General features: G+C 43.1%; 1 long non-coding RNA gene across 3 annotated transcripts; it reads right to left on the bottom strand.

Annotated features, from left to right (window-relative positions):
• Positions 1–1,598: 1,598 nt before the first annotated feature.
• LOC147428469 (uncharacterized) lies at positions 1,599–3,884 on the bottom strand. 3 transcript variants are annotated; one of them, XR_015185982.1, is made up of 3 exons: positions 3,534–3,869; positions 3,146–3,230; positions 1,599–2,104 (listed from the first exon to the last, which is right to left on the bottom strand). It is a non-coding gene; the product is annotated as an uncharacterized LOC147428469 (long non-coding RNA). The 3 variants fall into 3 exon arrangements; XR_015185984.1 differs by lacking the exon at positions 3,534–3,869 and adding an exon at positions 3,364–3,527; XR_015185983.1 differs by lacking the exon at positions 3,146–3,230 and having other exon boundaries at positions 3,534–3,884.
• Positions 3,885–23,375: the final 19,491 nt, after the last annotated feature.

Here is a 23,375-nt window from a genome sequence, read left to right as displayed (position 1 = left end):
ACAAATGTTGATGGGTCCCATTTTGCATGACATACATGTATGGTAGAGAGTGTGTGTGTGTGTGTGTGTGTGTGTGTGTGTGTGAGAGAGAGAGAGAGAGAGAGAGAGATGCCCTTTTCAAGGCACCATATGCAATGAAATAGTAGGCCCATTGAGTATGGGCCCACTACCACATCAGTATGATCCGTAGGTAAGTAAATTATCTCTAATAACAACCTCGATGAGAGCGTTGCTTATTTTCTCTCAATTCTTGTATTGAAAAAATAATAAATCTATAAACATTGTACTCCAATGTGGTATGCATGTTCTTTTGAAGGGAATCAACAAAGATCCGCTTGGTTCACCAAAAGATAAAGTGTCTTTTTTAAAAAAATTAGACTCTTGTGTTTGGATATCAAAGAAAAGGCACGTGGAGATATTTTTTGCTCCTCTCTGCTAGACGTTGCGTCTGTGTGTGTGTTTTGGTTCAGCCTCAAAGGAGCTGCATGTGAGGGAGATCGAGCAGATGTGAAGATTGGTGCAACCTGTAGGAGACTTCTACGCATTGAGGATAGGCTTCTGTGTTTTTTTGTGGAGGAGAAGAAAGCAATCACGAATAGTAGGCAGGATCAAGGGGGGTAAGGGATGATTTGATAGTCAGCAGGTACAGGTGCAGACGTAGCGGGAGCAACATGGTCTCTCTCTCTCTCTCTCTCTCTCTCTCTCTGGGTGTTGCAAAGGGATACTGGCTTGATGAGCAGAAGGGGAGCCAAGGGGGAAGCATCGACGAGTGCCGAAGCTGCGCACATCGGTTGTAGGGCAGCACACAACGTCGAGGGGGATGAGGAGAGTGCGGGGGAACGGGTGATGGGTCCCTCAAGTACCACTCTTTCTCTTTGCGTGATGGTTTGCCTCGGCTTGACAATTCGTTAGATGGAGGGGGCAGCCAGGGACAGGCAAAAGATGACAAAGCAGATCAAGGCCGAGGCAAGCGCATCTGTTGTGGTGTTGCAGCAGACCAGTTGAAGGGGATGATAGAGGCGAAGGCGAGCGAGTAGGTAGGTAGCTACTAGTGGCTCTTTGCAATCAGAGAGGAGCGCGACACTTTAATTTTTGGAATCTGATGGAGATTCCAGTTAATAGATAGGTGAGCAAGTAAGAAGCTTTACTGCTTTATAATCCAATATTATGACAATGTCTCTATGAACATTCTACTCTAATTGGAATATTAAAGCTTTGTGAACGAGTATTTTAATACATGTCTCAAGTCACTAAGTGACTGGGTCGGCCTCCGATAATCGGAATCTGGCGATATACCCCTAGATGCTCTTGTAGATGGCGCAAAGTCCAGGGAGTCGCTTGCTGTGTCGGCAGCGGGAAGATCAGCCATGAGGCTGTTGTTGGTTTGCGTGGCTGAACAGACTTGCCCACAGGGAATCTCTAAGCCGCATGTCCTATGTCCGACAATATTTCTAAGAGGCAGACGAGAGGAAACCAGCGAGGGACACTACAGTATTCGTAACGTGCATTTCCTACGTCCTGGACACCACAGTATTCGTAACCTGCATCTATTACATCCAGGACTACTTTTGACTGACAGACAGGGAGAGAGCCAGAGAGAGAAACAATAGTACTTATTCATACAAAACTGTTTGTAGTGACCAGCAAGTAGTTACAAGCAGGAGTACAAATTCATATGCAGCCAAAATGTTACACCTCGCAATAAGTACATGGTTGTGATGTTCGAACACTACTGGCTGGCATTCTTGCCAAGGATGACTGTGATTTTGATTATAAGTGCGTTTAATTTATTTAGTTGTGTCTTCAAGGATGACACCTCCTTGCGCAGTGCAAAAATTTGCTCCTCAAGCTTGCAAATTTGAACATCAGCAAGGTCGCCTTTGTACGTTTCTATTGCTTCTTTCAAACTGTGATTCGTTGTTATTAGCTCCATGCGCAGAGATCTCTCATCAGGCAATCGCCAGATAGTTAATGCAAAATTTGTGTTGTGAGTTCCTCTCTTTTTTCAAGGCATGGGTCTTCAATCCGGTCCAATAGGTCATCCGCTTGTGATTCTCCTGTTGCCATCAAAAAGTGACTTTCTTGAGTATTCTCCATTGTTGTCCTGCAAAGACACAACAAAATCATTTATATTCATCCTGAGGTAGGTATATTAAAACAAATCACAGCAAGAGAGTAGAACCATAAACTCAACGAATAGTATCATGCAGCAGTCGTGACTCCAGTTTTGTGAACCAGCAGGATATAGTCAGCATTGCCTGTGGCGTCCTCGGTTTCTTTATTCTCATGGTCATCATCATCGCGAACGACACTTGGCGGGCTGGGTGCAACATCTTTGTAAGTGAACAAGGATGCAAGTCGGATTGCTTTTACATGTATCGCATGATATAACTTTCGACGCCTTGCCATCGAGACAAGAACCAATCAGCACGAGGATGTGTACTTGTGTACATTTGAGTATTTATAAATACACTAACGACGTCTTGGTATGTCATCGTTGATGGATGCACCGTACATATCCAAAGTGCTTTAGTCTTCTCTAGCTCCATGCCCCGGCCTTGATACGGTGTCACCCAAGACGATGACGGGTAGTATCTCCGTGTTTTTAACATCTTATGCAATGTTGACAGAAAGTCGCTACCTAGTGGATGCATCAACTTATACTTCCAGAACATGAATGCTCTGTCAAAAATATTGACTGGTGTCATACAAACCTTCTTTTTCAACTCATCACCGCCATACAAGCTATAGAGCTCGACCCCCTATTTATCTGATCTGGATGGACATTGTGGATAGCCATTTGAAAGTGATCCTTCCGGTGATCCTTCATACAGTAGACAAGCATCCCCTCGAACGTATGCATGTTTCGTTGTTTCAAACCGCGGCAAAGCCCAACGGCTCCAGCTGGTGAATGATTATCCCAACCTAGGTATTGCTTGATTTTCTTGTTTGTAGAAATCAATGAGCTCGTCCACAGCCGGACAATCATTTGAAAGTGCAAGTGCAACAGATCCCCGCCCCTCTCAACAGCACATAGCCCAGCTATAGTCTCGTTCTCAAGGAATGATTGCATGGCAGACAACAGTGAGACATCTATGTCATCGCCTCCAACGGAGATGGTGACACTGATTTCCATCATTCTAACCTGTCTCTCCTTCTTTCTGGCATGGCTTGCCTCAGCCGCGCCATCTCCCTTTAGACGAGCTTTTGCTTTCAATCTCACCATCTGCCTGCAAGGAATCACTAGAACCCTAAGGTACCAACAAGACACACAACCGTAGCGGTACAGTCAAGAAAAAAACAGATCCAATTTGCTAATCTCAGAGGCTCAGAACAAAAGTAGAGCAACCAGTGAACTCGCACCAGCAGAAACCAGCGTCAACTCAAAAGAACAGTTCCAGTGCAGGCTCTCAGACACTCCCAGTCTAGGCTCTTAGACACTCCGAGTGTAACACACAGAAGCTTTCAACATAGCAGCAGCAGGAAGAAGTTGACAGTGCAGATAGACACACACACAAAGATCTCAAATTTACCTATTAGCTTCACGAGTTCTCTGTCAGAGGTCAACTTCGTCGCATGCGAGTGGTGAGAACGTTTAAAAATCCTTCTGCCACACCCTTTTGCTGCCAGCTCGACCATCTTGTCTGCCTGTGCACCACCTGTCAAGAGTTGGGCTTCTCTTTTTCCAGTCCTGCAGGAGGAGCTTTGTAGATTCCCCCAAACCGGACATGCAGACCACCCTATTCACATGGTTGCAATCAAAGGGAATCCTTCTTGAGTAAAAATGGAGTTGATAACTCCTACATCCTGAAACCGGTCATGTTAAAAGACTATGTGCGAGAATCCCAACACAGAATGATTCCACACCACCCAACACCTATGTACCTTCTTAGAGGATTTACTAATGGTGGTTATAGACGTCCCTCTGTGATAAATTGCATTCAAGAGTCATTATCCCTCCAACTCAAGAAACTTGCCTTTGTGTCTATTGGGCTCTTCATTCATTAATTAACGTTAGAGATTCCATTCACACTAAAACGATAATGCATTTTAGGACAATGTGGAGGCGATGTACACGCAACATTCGCCCAGCTCCTCTCCTGCACCACGCCCAGCTCCTGCATCCTTTGAGCTCGATCTAAGTTCTCTCTCTGCTTCGCAACCTCATGTTGTGCATCGTGAGCATCGTCCTCTCTGTTATTGCATCCTTGGTCAATACACCCACTGCATCCTGAGCATCCTTGGAGCCTGCCCTGCTATAGCGAAGAGAGAGAGAGGGGATACGCCCCACCCTAAGCCTGCTCTGCACGAGAGAGAGAGAGAGAGAGAGAGAGAGAGAGAGAGAGAGAGAGAGAGAGCGAACGCTCAATATGATTAGTTGAGTTCCCTTGCCGTGATCCTCACCTCTATGGGGTCACCATTGTAGTCCTGCTCCATCCGCTCTCGCTCTCTAGCTTTACAAAGCAACAACTCCAGTGACGTCAGGCCTACCTCCCCCACAATGCGGCATCGCAACAGTAAAAAAATATATAGCCCTTCGCCTTGGCATGAGGAAGATAAAAGCGCTTTGGCGTTGTATGGTGCATCCAAGCACTTCTAGCTACCAGGACATTGTGAATATCTTTGTCAATGATGACATGTGCGGGACAACACATCCACGATCGGATTGGTTCCTGTCGTGTTTGCAAGAAAGAGAAAGGTAATGCATCAGCTTTGCATTCTTCAAGACTGAAATAGGATCTCATTGTCGGTATCTGTAACAGCCCAAGTTGTGCGGTTGATGATGATCATGAGGCTGATGTTGACTCGGGAGATCCAAACACACCAAATCCAAAGATAGGGGACGAGTATATCCCGTTGGTGCATGAAATTGGTGTCACGACAGTTGCTTAGAGAAGTATTGCTACTTGCTATGTTGTTGATTCGCTATGTTTTTGAGCAAGGTATCCCTCTGACTTTGCATCTTGTGTCTTGTAGGTGAAAAAATGGGTGACGTAGATCAAAATGAAGCAGTACTGCAAGAGGAGACACAAGCAGATGAAGACTTGCGCATTGATAGCATCGAGGATGTCTTGGTTGCAATCTTGAAGGAATTTCTTAGAGATCGAACAACGAGCCAACCATCTCTGCGAACAGTGCTTCTTGAAGCAATCGACACAATCAAAGAAAGCGTCAATAGCTATAACATGAACGTTGCTGATGTGCAAGTGGCGAGACTAGAGGAACAAATCTTTTTGTTACGCAGAGAGCTTAACATTTTGAAAACACGGCTAAATCAGTTGAATGCGATTGCGTGCAGGATGTCAAATGTGTTTGCTAGGCTCCCTATGTAACAGGCGTTCCCCAGTGCCGAATACTGCTATGAAACCTATGTATCAGAGCTTGCAACTATATTTTTGCTGAAACAGACAGTTTGTACAAACAGGACTATGTCATACTGTGAAATCTGTGTATCTGACATTCGAACAGTTTTTTGCTGGAATGGTCAGTTTGTACAAGAGCACTATATCCAAAGTACATTTATCTTAATACATTTCTTGCTGCCTGAATACATTATGCTTTGTGTCTCATGTGAATGAAATACAACGAGTAATGTGTTGTCTTCTCCCTCAATACATAATGGTTTGTCTGCCACACCATTGCAGTCAATCCACAGCATTGCAGTCAAGCCACGGTTGGCACCGTTTTTCAAATGCTGGACAACTCCCGTGCTAGGCTCGGCTGGACAGCGACGGGCCTGCGGGCGGACACCCAGCGCCGCGCATGGGAAGCCGAGCAACATGTAGTTTTCCTGGACTTTTCCTTCGCGCGAAAATCTCGTGAGCGAATCTGCGAGACTAATAAATTACTTCGCGCGTCCCAGACCCAGTATAAAGACTTAAAGTAAGAGCTTAAAATTACAAAAGTAGACATTGTTGGTCTCCATCTTCAATGTCAAATAGCATTTACCTTAAGTGCTCAGTGAACCCTAGCGTGCTGCTCTCGACCATCGGCTCTATGCACTCTGCATGGGCCAGCGAGTGCTCTGGGTAGGCATTTTAGGGGATGGAGGAGGGTGGGGCATTCATGGGGAAGCAAGGCATGACAACTTCGTCGATGGGAGGGATGGATCTACACCGCAGAGGAGCAGAGACATCCTTGAGGGGAGGAACCTGGCCACTCTATGCCTTCCCTCTAACCCTACTTCATTGCCTGAATATTTTTGGTCTTGGGGTTTGGCGGAGACCCCTCTCTCTCTTTGGGGGTAAATCTGCACGCTTGGCCTTGCTGGTTCTTCCGTACGCCTTGGTTCATGGGTGAGCAGCCTTGTGGTGGCAATGGAGGCTTCTTGGTGGCACCCTCCTTCCATGGGTAGGGGGGTTTTCTTGTGGAAGCGACTAGATCTGCCTCTTTTGCTGGCACTTGGCTTGCCTTCAAGAGTCTATTGTGATGATCTTGCATTTGTTCCTCCGATGGTCAGTGGTGCCCATGGTGGCGCGTCTAACGTCGAAAGCTCCTTCGATTGGTGTGTTGCGAGTTGCCAAGAGTGGGGTGGCAAACCCTCCTAGTTGGTGGCACTCATGCTCACCTACAATAGGTTCTTATTACTTTGTTTAGGTTGGGCATCCCTATAAAAGCACAGTGTAACTTTTGGACAATCGAGGGTTTTTGGTTTGTCTTTATGTACCGGTTGAACATCTATACTATATATAATGCAACTTAAAAGTTTCTAGGAGGAGAGGGCATCCACATGTCACACTGTGGTTCATTTAAAAGAAACCCCCCTTGAAAAACTTTTGGTTTGAAATGAAAAAGTGAAAGGTAAGTGGTAAGTAGTAATAACTCTGATGCTAGAAAATGAAAAGACATAGTACTAATATTTATGTCAAAAAGTAAAAAAAGCTTATTACTTCATCTATATCTATCTATCCTCTTTATAATGCTATAACACAGCTTAAATTTTTTGAGCTCAAAGAGCCCCTCCACGTGTCACTACCTCCTTACTTCTCCAAAGGATTTCAACTCCAATAAAGGGCTTTCAAATATTAAAAAAAAGCTTTCAGTGCAAAAAGAAAGTATGAGAGAGAGAGAGAGAGAAGAATGTTTCATAACAAACATAACCTTGCACGTTTAGTTCTGCCTCGAACGGGAAAAAATATAAATACACTCGTGAGACAGTCGGCGAGTTCTTCGTCAGTTGTTGTCAGTGATCGTGTCCATTGATTGTGCACTGCATTGTGACGTGCACCAGATCAAACCCAGCATGCAATGAGTCCTTTGTCAGTTATCAATGACCGTGTCCATTGACTGCGCACTGCATTGTGACATCCACCAAATCAAACCCAACGTGCGTTTGTGTGAGTGTGTGTGTGTGTGTGTGTGTGTGTGTGTGTGTGTGTGTGTGTGTGTGTGTGTGTGTGTGAGAGAGAGAGAGAGAGAGAGAGAGAGAGAGAGAGAGAGCACGGCTCGATGTTGTGCAGTGTGCATGTCAGTTTGTGTGTGTGTGTGTGTGTGTGTGTGAGAGAGAGAGAGAGAGAGAGAGAGAATCTCAACAAAGTGGCCACTGTGTGTGAGAGAGCGAGAAAGTATGAATTCTATCAGCACGTCAACATCAATGAGTTTTGCGTGTGTGTATGTGTGTGTGTGTGTGTGCGCACGAAGAGAGAGAGAGAGAGAGAGAGAGAGAGAGAGAGAGAGAGAGAGAGAGAGAGAGAGAGAGAGTACTCAGCATGGCCGACGTCTGGCAACACGGCCCTGTGCATGAATGTGTGAGAGAGAGATACATCGACGTCTCAAGAATCACAGCTAATCAGCACGACCTTATGCGCCTACTGATCATGAGGTTGATGTAGTGCAACTCTCTCTCTCTCTCTCTCTCTCTCTCTCTCTCTCTCTCTCTCTCTCACACACACACACACACACACATACCCCAGGGTTGCAACTTGCATGATCATTTAAGCGATTTGGGCGTCGGGTCTGTGTGTGTGAAACTGCATCCATCCACAAAATTGTGGTTTATGTAGATGAGAGAGTGCATCGTTGAGCTAGTCCTCGGACTACTTAGTGGGTGCGTGTGTGAGAGAGTGGGAAACACCGTTACACCACATGCTGTGCTGAGAAGGAGGTTGAGTGCTTGCGAGAGAGAGAGAGAGAGAGAGAGAGAGAGAGAGAGAGAGAGAGAGAGAGGCCACATGTAGCAAGTTCCATTTGTCTTGCATCTGGAGTGAGGCCATATTGATTTACTGTTTTGTTCAAGACCTTCTTGTGTGTGCTTGCGATTCCAAAATCCAAAATCGCGACAATTAAAGCTCGGTGGTCCTCCCTCGGCAAGTGAACAAGGCGGGAAAATCACGGGCAATAAAGGCAAACGGCGAGGGGGAACTTTGAAGGCGAGCAGTGGTGGGAGGCGAGAACAAGTGGCAAGCGATGAAGGCGGGAGTGAGTGAATTGAGAGCTATGAACAACAACCCTCGAGCTATATTTGAAGGTTCTCACGATGCATTTATCTTTGTGTTTCATGTGTGTGATCATCTTGAGGTGTTCTCAAGGTCGAAATGAAAATTTGAAAATTACAAATTTTGACGTAAAAATTATAATTTTTACATTGAACCGGTCTTTTTCACATTGAATTGCTCAATTCAAATGTGTTGGCGTTCGTGTCAGCGTGAGTATGTAGGGAATTAAATTATAGCACATGGGATGGGTTGAAGGTGTACGCATACGTGAAACTAAGAACTCATTGTTCGTAGGATGCGTGCACAGGTATATGCTTTCCCACTTACCGAAGTGCTTGATACACTCCATGTTTGGAAGGCCAAGTCTTGGAGCCCATTGATTACAGGATCTTATTAGTAGGTTCAAAACTCTATTTTGTTCAGATATCTATTTTCTTAAATCTAGCACTAGGTCTTCTCTCCGGATGTACTTGTGTTTTGACGTGGTGTAATCTCTTGGACTACTTCAAATTATTGGGTTATGTCCAACATATAGGCAGGGCAGGAAGCTCTTTAATTTTTTTCATTTACAAATTGTTAGTGATGAGAGGAGGTTGAAACAAGGTGTTGTGCTTGGCAATGTTTTGGGACATGTAAGTAGAGTGTAGTATATTCAGAGAAAATAAGCTTTAGGATTTTTTAAAATTGAGGATGTGATTGTTATCATGGGCTGATTGTTTATTGCAATCGTGATGTAAGTAATGTGGAAAATTTGATGCAAGGAGGCAAACACGTGATTAGCACAAGGCATGAATGAGGAAAATCTATCGGGGATACATGCAACCTTAAGGTTAATGTGAAACCTTGGGAGTTGCAACTCTTGAAGTGCGCTTGCACAAGGTCACATTTGACGAATGTGTGTGTGGCTTTGCAAGAAAGGAGTGAGTGGCGGCCAATGGGGTGATGATAGGTCATGCGTAACATGCGTTTGTAGGTGGCCATAGGCTCTAGTCGGGTGTTGACATGCTACACGTCATCCTTTTGTGCGTGGAACTGCTAATGTGCTATGGCTCAATGTTCCTTGGTTGACTTTGATACCAAGATTGGTTGTCCATGTAATGACAAGATGTCCTAGGTAGAACCCGGCCAAGGATTTTGTGTGGGAAAACTCTCATGGAAAATATATGCAATGGAGTACGACATGACATCAATGGATGCCATGTGCTGATGGACATGTAGAGCAGTGCAAAATGGAGTAGAGGGGCGGTGTATAAGGATTGTGGGTTGAGTGTAGGCCGATCAAGGTACCCCTTATGTGGAAACTATGTGTTGATCTGCAAGGAAAATGGTTGGAAGCCCTTATGAGTGATGTACGGGTAGAGATTATGGCGATGAATGCCTACCAAGCAAGTGTATTAGCCAATTGTCTTGACATGGGAATGTTGTGCTTCCCAAGAGAGTGTATGGATTTTGAATAGGAACAAGCTAAGAACGTGTGCTAGCTAATGCAAGATAATGACATTGAACTAGCCATGTTGGCTTTGGGGTGTTTATGGAGATGTAGACAACGTATGTTGGAGCATATGTCTAATCTCCTTGGGATATGACTCATGGTGGTTTTGCGCATGATGATATGCATGAATGTAGAAAATTTACGAATGCACCTAGATGTTGCGAATGTTGTCTCTTGAAAAAAATGATCCATTGTTTGTGACATGAATTTCATTTGAAGACACGATGATGCCAACCCCCCCCCCCCCCCCCCCCCTCTTTCCCTTTGATAAAAATTATAATACAATGCATGTTGTTCGATGAACTTTATAATTGCATCATGTGTGCTTTTGTATTATCATCTCAATGTGGTAAGGATAAACATGCAAGCTTTTGATTTCACATCTATATGCACTAGAGTTGCACATGAGCAATGTGGAATAGTATATTACACGACCTCTTGACACAAGAAAGTTCTAATGGTGGTGGTGGTCCTAGGAGGCTCTGGGAATGTGGTGAAATATTTTGGAAATAGACTTTTGAAACTAAAAGAGGAATGGGTGAGCTTGCATGTACATATGTATGTGTGATCATCCATGCATGTGGTGTCTATGTGTGTGACTTTTCAATTGTGTGCCTTTTATGCTTTATGTAAACAGAGATAGACTCTAAGAGAGAAGTTAAGACTTGGGGATTTAACTCCCAACTTCCAAAATATGTAGCAAACCAATGCTCACATATCCCTGTTTGTAATGTAAATTTCTCAATCAAAATTTAAAAATCACGGTTGTGATACAGTTGGACCTTGATTTTCAAGGTAAAAATATGGACATTTTTGCTATAAATCTCAGTAAAAATCCTAAATTTTGTCAAAGAAATGTGGTTGTCTCATTGCTTTTCCCTTTAAAAACCATGGCAGACAAAATGGTTTTTTTGAGCAATGAAGCAAACCAATATGTAAGCGCACACCTAATATGATAACATCACCATTTTATCATACATTTTTTCCAATAAAAACATAATGGGATAATACATATTAAACAAAACAAAGAGTGGTTACAACATGATGGCATCTGTTGAGGTTACGTGGACCATGAGACCATCAACGCAATGTGATTTGGGTCTAAGCACGCCCATCAAGATATCGAGTTGTTTTTGAGGGTGTATTATCTTCTTGATTATGGTAGACTAAGATATCCATCAAGATATTGAGATGTTTCCTAGGTGTGTGTGCATGTAGTCACAATCATTTTCTCAAGTGGGGTAGACAAGCATGTCCATCAAACCTATTGAATGTTTCCTACGGGTATGCGTATTTGGTCCTTATTAAAGTAACAAATCGCTCAAGTGGGATAGATCGAGTGGTCGGATGGACTACATGGTTGTAAATCTACGTGGTTGAGGAAACATATTAGTCTTTTTTGGGACCTCTCTCACCATCTCTCCCCTTCCCTTGGTCTTGGATTTCAAGAAGAGGACATTCTAGAAGATGAGATTTACATATTTGGAACTTGGTAAATATGAGTACATAGAGACTTGAGATTTGAGAAGCGAGTTTTGAGGAGGGAAATTTTCAGCCAAAGAGGCCAAAAAAAATGTTCTAGCATAGAGGTGAACAATAGGAAACAGTTAAGAAGCATAAGGTTCTATGTGTGTGTGTGTGTGTGTGTGTGGCTAATGCAAAACTTTTTAAATGTTGGATAGAGATGACAATGCTTATTTGATGTCGTTCACTCTGCATTTTCTAGATTAAAACCTTCTCTTCTGGTCTTGTTTGGGCGGTGGATGAATATCCTGAGCTCGAGGATATTTCTGTTCTTAATACTATCCATTCACAATTGTGAGTTTTGCACAAAAAAAAAAAACCTTCTCTTCTCTGTCTCTCTTCTCTCCTATTGGGGTTGTGTCACAAATATAACCTTGACAAGGTGGTATTCATTATCTTAGAGTCAAGGTTTTCCATGGAAGTATCATTTGTATAAAGAATAAAAATTACAAGCTTCAAAAGTAAGAGAAGTTGTGGAGGTGCATCCAAAAGGTTATGCCATGTTGATTGTAACATTTTGTGATTAATACAATTCAAGCTCAAGGGAGCACTTTAGAAAAAAGATAAAGACAAGATGAGGTTAAAATAATGTCAACACTTGATTACAAATGATGATAGTACACTTTTGCTGCAAGGAGGAAGTGTGTGAAGTGTGTAATGTTTTTAAACAATTTAAGCAAAGTACTCACCACTTAGATTGCTAGTATCACACATGTCAACTTGAGGCTTTTCTTGACTTATTTTCAACTTCTTTTACTGAAGGCCCATGATTGAAACTTTTGAAGGACTTTATGATTTCAAGGGGTATAAAAATATATATGTGTGTGATTCAAGGGCTATGGTGAATGGAGTTTATGCTTTTGAAGGGCATTAAAATTTTAATTTGTGTTATATTGATTGTGTTTGGTGGAAATCATTTCTTTGTTTTGTTGCCATTAGAAGCATCATTCTTATAGGCAGTGGGAGTCTCACTCCTATGGCGGAGAAAATTACGTAGGAGCAATCAATCACACAAGACCTCCAAATATAGTATAGAAGTCTTGATTATGAGAGTTTGCATGTGCATACATACACAGGGAGTGATAAGGGAGGGGCACTATTATTGTGGTAGGAACAATCACAATAGACCTCAACAAACAGTATTGGGGGGAGAAATGAAATGAAATGATATATTAACGTCTTCAAAAGGCCCAAATGACCTATGAGACCATCAGATACAAAGTGGTGAATCTAATACAATGCCTGAAGTACAAGTACAAAAAAGTACTCAATGTAAAATGTGAAAATGAAACTGAAGTGTGAAATGTGAAATGTAGAATACGCCCCTCAATGACACTCTAGGTGTCGTGCTAGAATGCCTCTGATCATCTGTTGGGGGGAGAGAGAGAGAGAGAGAGAGAGAGAGAGAGAGAATGAATTATCATCAGTTAAAACATCAAATTTACCTATGGAACCAAATAAAAAAATGCTACATGCTCTATGTTGACTTGATCAATGAATCTTGAGATTTGAAGATTACGTATTTAAGGATGGCAACTAAAACTCGAGGAGGGCTAGGAGAGAAAGGTATGTTGGCAATGGTTGAGGTTGAAATGTGAGAAAAGCAAGCTTAATGTGATTAGAAACTGAGCACTCACATAAGGTATGATGCTTAGACTCCCAAAGTCTCAATGCACATAATGTGCATACATGGGAGACTTTTCCATGATGCCTCAACATTATGTTATGCATTGAGAGGAGCATGTTAGATGGATACTATGGTGTGGTTTAGATAAAGGAGTAGGGTAAAACCCCCAGTTTTAGAACCTTTAAGCCGTGCCTGGGCGGATTTCATCACTGTTGCATCGTTTTGAGCATGGACATGCGCAATCAATAGCGCTACGATAGTCCTAGGCACATAAAAAAACTCGACGAGAATGCAGCTTGACACGTGAAGATCGACACTGTTTTTTGGTTTCGCTTGCAACAAAAGTGGGAGCCAGTAACCAGTCAACAGGAGGGGGTATTTAAAGACTAATCGACCAACAAGGCTCGAACCGACAATCAGACGGCCAGCACTCAATCCCAGCCATGCTAACCGATGTTGGGCGCATTTCTGACACCCCGTTTTTTGTAAATTTGTACATACGGACATGACTCCTGATGTCAAAAGGGCGTGTGGGCTTTCTTTTTGTGGGTGTTTTAGCTTGCTTTAGCAAGCACATGTACATGCACTGCAAGTCGCTAGTCTAGTGACAGCTGTCGGGCTATTGTAAGTGCCCGTGAGTGACTTTTTTGAAGTGAGCCTTGTATATAACTAAAACTCATGTACAAAATTAAAAACGTTCAGCCAAAGATCAGAAATTTGCAGGTTTTAGCTCGTTCTCTCTCCTTGGTGCTCTTGGATGCATTTTTTTGCCCCGACTAGCCTTCTCTACGTGTAGTCGTGCTGGGACAGCTCTCTATTCGCGTCAATTTTGCTCATGGGGGCGTATGGAATCAATTTTAGTCATCTTCAGATTTCTCGCCAGTCATTTTTCAAGCTTTCTCTCAAGCTTTAAAGTGCCCCAATTGGAGTTGTGCTCATCAGGTTACGACTAGTTCTCTGCAGGGTTATGGCTATGGCAGCCTAGTGGCAAATTGTGTGTAGACAGATTCGGAGGGCATGTATCTATGAATTGTGGAATTGATGTTGAAGTTGTGGGTTTGTGATGTTTGATTGTGAAAGGAGAGGCTCTTGTCTTCATATGCATTGGTCGGCGTGTGCTGCAAACCCATGCTTTGGCAGGGTTTTGCTCCTATGTGACATAGTCTCTTGGGTGGGCGACGGCTAGTAAATTCCCAAGGGTCTACTCCTATTGGACTTGTGGTGTTTCAAAAGGATTTCGCGAAGCTTTTGGTGTCTTGTAGTTCTCTTTCAACGCTCTTGGGTGACATCACTATATAGGTGTTTCAGTTTGTTTGTTTCCCAACAGTGTTTTGGTGCCCCCACGGAGGAATCGCTTCAAGTTACCTTCAGTTTACAGGTTTTGAAGACATGGCAGTTAATTTTCCGGAGTTTAGTGGGAAATCAAATGAAAGTTCCAAAGCTTTCATTGAGAGAATGGAGTTTGCTTGCCTTCTTGCTGACAAGCAAGACCCAGCGTTGGTGCTACGAATCTTCTACTTCTGTTTGAAGGGAGATGCTAGGGAATGGTTGGAAGGCTACGAAAAGGATCTACAATCAGCCCAACCTCCTCAAGTCATGACTTATGAAATGGTAAGGCATGCTTTTCTTACACACTTTCAACAGGTGGAAGACCCACAAAAGGTATGGCAGTCTATTCAAGGCTTAGTACAAGATGAAGGCTAAACCATAGAAGACTTTCTCAAGGCATTCAATGCGTTATGGGAAAAGTGGTGTACATCTTTGGGGGCTGAAATTCCTCCAGCCATGTTGAAGAAGGACAAGTTTCTTGCAAGCTTGAGGAGTAACCTACGCTTGAAGGTAGAGCTTAAGCAGCCAAGGACCTTTGAGGAGGCAGTTGAAATTGCAAAGAATAAAGAGTGGAAAGCAGAGCGTCTTCATCAACTTGGAATCAATGTGGAGCCAAATCTTGAAGTGAAAGCGGTAGAGCAACCAAGGGTCCTCATCAGGGAGCCAGGTTATGATCAACAAGCTTCTCATGATGTGAATGCCTTTCGCAAGGAGATGCAAGAGGTTGTAGGTCTTATGAAGAATCTTAGTGTGCATATGATGGGAGGTGGAAGAGGTCAAAGTTATGGATATGGACATGGTTATGGAAGCAATGAGGGTTATACATGTGGTAGAGGAAGAGGCATGGTTGGAAGAGGGGATATGTTTCAATGCTACAATTGTGGTGAATGGGGTCATAAAAGCCCTCAATGTGACAAGCCAAAGAGAATGGGTGGCGACATGTTTCCTCTTCCTCCACAAATTCCTTCTCGAGCTCAAGATTATGGTATTGAGATTAAAGGGGAAGCAGGACCAAGTGGATTGACAGCAGAAGAGAAGGGCAAAACAAAAGTGGTAAGCATAATCCGTTTGGAGAAGAAAGAGGATGATTTTGGAGCTATGGTCATGCCTGTAGGTAAGAGGGTTACAAGGGATCATGACATGAGTGATGCAAGTCCCAGCCATAAAAGAGGGAAACAGGTTGAAACAGGTACAGGTAAAGAGAAGAAGAAGAGAAAGCCCAGGAAACATTACAATGCATCCGACTTTCCTTTGGGAGAAGGGCAACCAAATTATAGTTTAAGGTCTGATTTGGTGGGTAGAAAGGCTGATGTTACCTTTGGGCAACTCATGGAGATGTGTCCCAAGTTAAAGAGGCAATGGAAGCACATAGTCAATCCCATCAAGAAGGAGCCTACAAGGGGGTCAGTGAGAGTCCTATCTTTGAATGAGCTACCTGATATATGCCCTACTATGGATGCATGGCATAAGAGGAAGTGCATTGGAGAGGATTATATTGATGGAGGTGCACATGTATGCGTTATTACTCAAGCTTGTGTATCAAAGTTGGGACTCAACATGGTGAAGAATTCAGGTTTTCGCATAAAGCTTGCCAACCAATCAAGGGTGAGGTGCTTGGGAGTTTTAAAGGACTTGGAGGTGGATTTATTTGATGTTAAAGTGCTGGTCAATTGCCATGTTATGCCCACGGGTATTGGTGCTTTCCCTCTCATCCTTGGAAGACCATGGTTACAAGCAACCAAAGCTATACAGGATTGGAGACATGGTACCATCACTCTCTACAATAGAAGGGGTGATAAGAAGAGGTTTGACATGGCTAGCAAGAAATCTTTGGATGCTGATTTTGATGAGAAAAGTGATGAAGAAGATTACTCAAGTGAAGAAGAAGACAATGGGGATGAGGGCAGTGAAGTGGAAGATAGCAGCGATAGTGATCTAGATGTTTCCTCCTTGTTTCTTGAAGAAGAGCATCATGAGAAACAAAGATTTCTTGGCCTTATGGAGAATGAGGATATCTCGGGTCCTTATGAGCAAATTGAAGAGCTGATGCAACCCAAAGTTCAACCTAATGTCAAACAGGAGCTGATACAAGGTATGTTGTCTTCCGACTTGACTAGTCATGAGAAGGGTGAGTACCTACATATGATACAACAATTTCCCCATTTATTCATCACTTCTTATGAGGAAATTAGAGGCTTTAAGGGAGAGGAAATCCACATTCCAATCAAGAAAGGAGCTCAGCCCGTACGCCAAAAGCTAAGGAGAATGGGACAGGTACAACTTAATGCTTTAAAGGAAGAGGTAGACAAGCTTCTTGAAGCAGGTTTCATATGTCCTGTGAGCACTGCAGAATGGGTGAGTCCTGTTGTTGTCACACCCAAGAAGGATGTAAAGTGGAGGATATGTGTTGATTTTAAGCCTCTAAACGCAGCCATGAAGAGGGATCCATACCCTCTTCCTTTCATAGATGCCATACTTGATTCTATTGCACGCCATGGGGATTCTTTTGTTATTGTGTGCTTCCTTTTGGTCTTATGAATGGCTGTGCGTGGTATCAAAAGCGCGTCAACAAGGTGTTCTCTCCCTTTCTTGGCAAGTTTGTGAAGGATCTTATTGACGACTTTTGTGTTTATATCTCTAGAAAGGATCATTGTGCAAAGCTTGGGATGGCATTGAAGCAATATGATGAAAGTGGAGGTCAACTCAACCCAAAGAAATGTCATCTTGCTCAACCAAGAGTGAAGTTTTTGGGGCATATGATCTCAGAGAATGGGATTGAAGCGGATCCTGACAAAGTGAAGGCTTTGGTGCTCCTCCCATCACCTAAAGATACAAAGCAAATTTCTACTTTTATTCAAAAGGTGAAGTATATGGCAAGGTTCATTCCTTTGTCCTCTCAACTTCTTTATCCTCTACAACAAGTAGCAAGGTTGGATCCTCTACAATGGAAAAATGAATGTGAAGAGTTTTTTCAAGGTATCAAAGAGGTTCTTGGTTCTCTTCCTGCTATGCAAGCTCCTAATTGGGATAAGGAGTTTTATGTGAATCCATCAGTAGGTGAGGATGCTATTGGAGCTATGCTTCTTCAACGAGGTAACAATTCCCACTACATGAAGCCTATCTATTGTGCTAGCAGGGTGAAGCTAGAGGTCGAGAGAGGCTATACTGAGGTGGAGCTCATTATGGTGAGTGTGATTTATGCATGTAGAAGGTTTAGGCACTACCTTCTCCCTAAACCATTCACATTCCTCACTAGCTACACTCTTCTACCTCAATTGGTGAATAGCCCTACTTTGTCAAAGAGGCTCATGAAGTGGATTGTGGAGCTACAGGAATGCCAATTCTCTTTTCTTGTTGAGGAGAGTACAAGGGCTACATTGGCTGATTTGCTTACCTATAAGGAAAGCCCTCTTCTTCTTAAGGAGGATGCAGTGAAGAAGCAACACATGGAAGCTCTTGACAGAGACAATGCCTATCTATTGTTTTTTGATGGCTCTTACAGGAAAGCGCATGGTGAAGCTTCAAGAGGTGTGGTAGTTTATGATCCTCAAGGTGCTTTTGTAACTAAAAGGAGTTTGAAGCTTACAACACAAAGCAACAATGAAGCTGAGTATGCTACTTTGGAGAAAGGTCTCAACCTTTGCCTTGAGCTTGGCATCCGTCGTGTGAGGGTAAGAGGTGATGCTCTTTTGGTGGTGAAGCAAGTACTTGGGGTGTGGCAAAGTAAGAATCCAAGGCTGAAAAATATGTGTTTTCAAGTGAAGAATCTGCTTAAGCATTTTGAAGCTTCGAGTTTAAGGCATGTGGACAGGTCTCAAAATGAAGAAGCACATGGTGCAGCGCAAGCTTCAATTGGGCAATTGTATGTGATAAGGGCTGATTCTCCTCTTTATTTGGGAAGGGAAGCTTTAGAGAGGGAGGAAGAGTTTCTACAAACAGGTATGCTTCCATCAGAGTTGGAAAAGCCAAAAAGTACGCCTTCCTACGTCGTGCCAAAAGGTATGTGCTACTTGGTGATGCCTTGTATATGAAGGGGGCTGATCTTGTGATGAGAAAAGTTCCTTGGAAAGAGAAAATTTACAAAATTTTAGAGAAGAATCATGAGGGTTCTTGTGGTGGTCACTTTGCTGCAAAGATCACTTTGCATAAAGTCTTGCAGGAGGGTTATGTGTGGCCAAGTGTTCAACGTGATGTTCATCATTGGTGCAAGTCTTGTAAAGAGTGTCAAAGCATGGAAAATAGGGTTCTCAAATCAGAAATTAGAGGCACCATTGTGGCTTATGATGTGTTTGAGAAGTGGGGTATTGATGCAATAGGTCCTCTACCTATGACAATTAGAGGAAAATGTTACATACTTACTGTTGTTGACTATCTATCCAAGTGGGTCGAAGCCAAAGCTGTTAAGCACATCACGAGTAAAGATGTTTCCTTCTTTATATATGAAGATATTTGCTGCAAATTTGGCATGCCATTGGAGTTACTTTCTGACAAGGGTCCAGGTTTTAGGGGAGAGTTGGTGGATTATCTATGTGAAAAGCTTCATGTGCATCACAGGTTTACTACTCCATATTATCCCCAATGCAATGGCATGAATGAAAGGTTTAATGGAGAGCTCATAAGGATGCTCATAAGGTTTAATGGAGAGCTCATAAGGATGCTTACAAAGATGACAAGAAACAATGTGAAGACTTGGGATTTAGAGCTACCTTGTGCTCTATGGGCTTATAGGACTGCCATCAAATCAGGTACTAGTTTTTCTCCCTTCCATCTAGTTTTTGGCAAAGAGGCTTTACTTCCTATTGAGGTGGAGATACCATCCTTGAAGATGATGCTAAAGCTTGAAGAAGAGCCCAAGGATGCATTCAAGGAAAGAATTTTATATTTGCAATGTGTACAATTGGATAGGGTGTTAGCTTTTGAGCATTATGAGCAGGTCTTGAAGAAGAGTCAAGCAAAGGCAAATGAGAAGGTAAAGAACAAGGACATCAAGAAGGGTGACATGGTGCTTCGTTACAATAGTAAGCTTGATAGCACTTTTCAAAAGAAATTTCAAATCAAGTAGCAAGGTCCTTTCTTGGTCTTAAACAGGTTTCCGAATGGCACATATCAACTTGCTGACTTGGATGGTACCCCGCATAAAGTACGTGTGAATGGCTACAGGTTGAAGAAGTATATTGCAAGGCTGATGACTGTGATTGAGGATGAGCCTTCTTTTGAAGAATTTTCTGATCATGTGGTTAATGATGAAGATGAGTTGAAGACTCCCTCATGTGGTTTACAGGATCTCTTTTGTGCTGTTGATCGTGAATGATCTAGCAGCCTGGGGTGTGGCAAACTATGTTGGTCGCATTTCTGGCACCCCGTGTTTTGTAAATTTGTACATACGGACATGACGCCCGATGTCAAAAGGGCGTGTGGGCTTTCTTTTTGTGGGTGTTTTAGCTTGCTTTAGCAAGCACATGTACATGCACTGCAAGTCGCTAGTCTAGTGACAGCTGTCTGGCTACTATTACTGCCCGTGAGTGACTTTTTTGAAGTGAGCCTTGTATATAACTAAAACTCATGTACAAACTTAAAAACGTTCAGCCAAAGATCAGAAATTTACATGTTTTAGCTTGTTCTGTCTCCTTGGTGCTCTTGGATGCAGTTTTTTGCCCCGACTAGCCTTCTCTACGTGTAGTCGTGCTGGGACAGCTCTCTATTCGTGTCAATTTTGCTCATGGGGGCGTATGGAATCAATTTTAGTCATCTTCAGCTTTCTCACCAGTCATTTTTCAATATTTCTCTCAAGATTTAAAGTGCCCCAATAGGAGTTGTGCTCATCAGGTTACGACTAGTTCTCTGCAGGGTTATGGCTATGGCAGCCTAGTGGCAAATTGTGTGTAGACAGATTCGGAGGGCATGTATCTATGAATTGTGGAATTGATGTTGAAGTTGTGGGTTTGTGATTTTTGATTGTGAATCTTCATATGCATTGGTCGGCGTGTGCTGTAAATCCATGCTTTGGCAGAGTTTTGCTCCTATGTGACATAGTCTCTTGGGTGGGCAACTGCTAGTAAATTCCCAAGGGTCTACTCCTATTGGACTTATGGTGTTTCAAAAGCATTTTGCGAAGCTTTTGGTGTCTTGTAGTTCTCTTTCAACGCTCTTGGGTGACATCACTATAGAGGTGTTTCAGTTTGTTTGTTTCCCAACACCGCCCAACCTCCTGCTTCATCGTGTCCTACTATGGGTGCTTAAATATGTTAAATTATTGGGGGTGGGCAGGTCCCATACCTAGACCCCGTCCCGTAACTGGCCGGCTTACCCTAGATTCAATCATGTAAAAAAATCTCACGTTATGAGGATTTGAGCACTCAAGTAGGACATGAAGCTTAGATGCTTGAATTTAAAAGAGACATAATGTGCATATAAAAAGAGACTTTTTTCAGTCCTCAACATTGCATCTTGCATCTAAGGGAGTGGGAACCAAGCCGGATGGCTACCATTGTGCAAAGTGTGGATAATTAGGGAATAGTCTCAATCATCTCAATGAATATAGTCTCCTCTCCCAAGTAAAAACATACTTTTGTAAAGAGAGAGAGAGAGAGAGAGAGAGAGAGAGAGAGAGAGAGAGAGAGAGAGAGATCGATCAATGCATGCTTACAAGTCAAGACTTCAATTTTGCAGCCTGCCCTTAGTTTAGCATAATGTTCAAAACACTTTGCAAAGATAAATAAGTAAGCAATTATTATTTTTTCTTTTGATGCCATCAAATGGTGCTTGAATACACCTATAAGGAATTTATGTGCTACAAAAATAACTTGCATATGTATTGTTGTGATTGGGTGATGATGTATGCTATTGTCATATTTGTCATGCTTGGTTCACAACATAGGTAGAGATACAAGCATGTGAGGCATCTAAAGAGAATTGTAGACGGACATACCAATTACCTTTCTACGAAAACTAAAAGAAAGCTAACTCAGCTCTTAGTCCTCATCATTTCATAATTTACTGTCAATTGGTTAGTACCATCGAGATTTAAAGCATTGTGCTCTCAATGTAGACCAACGAGAGCATGAACTCTTTAACTATCACTTTCAAGAATGCAACAAACTTTATATACGTAGAAATAAAATATTGATTATTTTGTAGCTAAGGGAAGATAACATTTTAACAATAGAAATCATATTAACTGGCTGCAGCAACGCGCGGGTCACATACTAGTCCCTATAAAAGCTAAATGGACTTCTTGCGGTGTTATTGGACCCCATGGGAGTGTTTCTACATGGGTTATACGAGTATTAGTTTTTCTTTTTAATATTGTCTCTCACATAATGAGATTGGCCAAAAAAAAAAAGCATTTATCCTAAGCGCTTAAAGAAATGATAGAACTCTCGCATGCATCCAGTATGTGCCTGTAATTTTTCGAGCAGGTCAAATTATCGAGAATCATGGAAGATGCTCCCAATGTTTTGAGGAGAAAAGCGACGGGGATGATACGTGTCAGAGAGAGGGAGAGAAAGCCCTCATCCTGGCCACGCTCGGGCGCCCCAAGTGTCAAGAGGTCAGTCACACACACACACACACACACACACACACACACACACACACACACACACACAGAGAGAGAGAGAGAGAGAGAGAGAGAGAGAGAGAGAGAGAGAGAGAGAGAGAGAGAGAGAGAGAGAGAGAGAGAGAGAGACGGAGACGTCATCCTGGGTCGTTGCGAATGTTCGGGGTGCTAATGAGGAGATGAGCAGGGGAACAAGAGAGTGGCGCAGTAACATTGAGAGCTGCAAGTTTCTCTCTTCCGTTGCGAGGCAGGGTCTCGTGAAGCTCGATAGTTTTCTCCCTCTGCGTAGATGTATGATGGTGGCGGTGTTGTCGTCATCATGCAGAGCACGTAGCCTGTGGAACGGTAGGAGTGCGCGCATAGTGTGTGTGTCTACTGCAGGTAGTGATGGGGGCTTTTCACAAGCCAAGCTCCCATACCCCTCTTCTCTCGTCCCCACCCCATGAAAACCCCCTCTTATGGAGGGAGTGATAAAAGGCATTGGAAAAAGTAAGAAAAAAATAAAGTATGATTATGTAAATATATAAGAAAGGTAAAATATGCCACCTCATGCCTGCGGGGTAGCCCATCCCCACCTTGCCTCCTTTTTCTTCACTGTTGCCCCGCCGGGTGTCCCCTTTTCCTCTCCTCCACTCAAAAGGTCAACCCCCTCTCTCTTCCCCTTGTCCTTTCTCCTTTCTCTCTCCCTTGAAGCTACCCCACCCCCTGTCCTTACCAATAATGCACCCTAACTCACATGCCACCTCTCCTATCTTCCAAAACAGTATACCCCACCCCCCCTTTTCTCTCTCCGACACTCTCCCATGATCCAAATACCCCCCTCTCTCTCTAAAATTCGAAATCTCTCTTGTCTTGTAGCCAGATGGCCTCCCCCACACTCACACACACTCAGTTTCACTGAAAAAGGTGCCCACAGACCCATCCCCACTCAGTGGTTACCTGATTTTCTTGTGTTCACACACATCTGCACACAGATTCACCTCTGAACACACTCCCCTCTTGTAGTTACTTTATTCTCCATGTCACCTCTCTTTTTTCCATTCACCCATCTCTCTCTCTTAGTCTCTCTCATGAGACTGCTGTTCTGGCACATATACACACAGCCAGACAAGTGGGGCCCACAGTCACATGGGGGGTGTAGATAATGATTTCTTCATTTCTAAATTCTAGAATTTCTCCCCCCTCCTACCCTATATAAAGAGGGTTCACCATCACACTAAACACACACAACATCACCAAAGAACACACTATGCACTGTGTGTGCCTAGTGCACACACACACCCACACCATCACCATCACCGCAATCACCATGCTTGTCTTGAGCATGATCTCTACACCCTTGGCTATGGAAGATGAAGAGCAACTAAATGAAGGATGATGGCCATAACCCTCGTGCGAGTCTTCGCCATC

The sequence above is a fragment of the Adiantum capillus-veneris genome, chromosome 23, assembly GCF_014529385.1.
Source record: "Adiantum capillus-veneris isolate H3 chromosome 23, ASM1452938v2, whole genome shotgun sequence".
Lineage (NCBI taxonomy): Eukaryota > Viridiplantae > Streptophyta > Polypodiopsida > Polypodiales > Pteridaceae > Adiantum > Adiantum capillus-veneris.
The sequence above is the reverse complement of the archived record's forward strand: the minus strand, read 5'-3'. Positions and strand labels throughout refer to the sequence as shown.